General features: G+C 41.2%; 1 non-coding gene across 1 annotated transcript; it reads left to right on the top strand.

Annotated features, from left to right (window-relative positions):
* The first annotated feature begins 987 nt into the window (after positions 1–987).
* Positions 988–1,062, top strand: Trnas-cga (transfer RNA serine (anticodon CGA)). Its single transcript has one exon. It is a non-coding gene; the product is annotated as a tRNA-Ser (tRNA).
* Positions 1,063–1,275: the final 213 nt, after the last annotated feature.

The raw sequence follows: 1,275 nt of genomic DNA, 5'->3' as shown, positions 1-1,275 counted from the left end.
TGATCTTCCCCGAGGTCGGCTTCTACCAGTTTTTCCATTCGTCTGTAAAGAATTCGCATTAGTATTTTGCAGTTGTGACTTATTAAACTGATAGTTCGGTAATTTTCACATCTGTCAACACCTACTTTCTTTGGGATTTGAATTATATTCTTCTTGAAGTATGAGGGTATTTCCCCCTGTCTCATACATCTTGCTCACCAGATGGTAGAGTTTTGTCAGGACTGGCTCTCCCAAGGATGTCAGTAGTTCTAATGGATTAATAAAGTCAAATTTCTTTAACAAACCGACAAAAATAACTTCATTCTTCTGCAAGGCGATTAACACTTGACTGTAAGAAAAGTGGAAACAAAATAAAATCTGAAACTAATAACATATTTTAGCCTTCCGTAATTATGTGAATGTATTTGCCACATAAATCCGTTTTGTTTTAATTTGACGTGCGGGCAATAAACTAAGACGAAACAACAAACTCACTTAACGTAAAAACGGGTCACGTGGAGACTACGACCTTCCCACTACAACTTGGACTGCTCTGTGCATCAGGTCCAGATCTACGATATTTCAGAAACGGGGCAATCTAGATAGTGGCGGTACCCTTCCTCGAGCGTTTGAGGCAAGCGCCAAAAATGTAAAGAAATCGACTTTTCAAAAATATCTTCACTTTGTAGCGCACATCTTTTCTGAAGAGTCTGATACATAAAACATATATGTTCGAGGGAACGTAAGACATGTTATTTGGTCTTAAGTGTGCCGAAGCAGTGCCACGCCTCTTTACACATCATTCTTCCATCACACGTCTCTGTATTTCACTCTGTGGAATTTAAACGTGTAATATTTTGTAAAGGGTGCCATCAAAATATATTCAGGCTAGTGGAAATTAAAATGTTCTGTGGCGCCTCTCCTACTCCCAATCGGCCGGTTTGAAGGTAGGAAGGTAGGAGACGAGGTACTGGCAGAAGTAAAGCTGTGAGGACGGGGCGTGAGTCGTGCTTGGGTAGCTCAGTTGGTAGAGCACTTGCCCGCGAAAGGCAAAGGTCCCGAGTTCGAGTCTCGGCCCGGCACACAGTTTTAATCTGCCAGGAAGTTTCCTATCAGCGCACACTCCGCTGCAGAGTGAAAATCTCTTTCTGAAAACGAAATAGGCCTGTCTAATATTGCAGCAATTGATACACACACTAAATAAACGAGGCTGTTTTGGCACAAATGGTCATTTTTATAACACAACAGAATATAATTCACGACGTACCAATATCAAATGCCTATTAGGCCTAATAC

Source organism: Schistocerca nitens, chromosome 1 (genome assembly GCF_023898315.1).
Source record: "Schistocerca nitens isolate TAMUIC-IGC-003100 chromosome 1, iqSchNite1.1, whole genome shotgun sequence".
Lineage (NCBI taxonomy): Eukaryota > Metazoa > Arthropoda > Insecta > Orthoptera > Acrididae > Schistocerca > Schistocerca nitens.
The sequence above is the reverse complement of the archived record's forward strand: the minus strand, read 5'-3'. Positions and strand labels throughout refer to the sequence as shown.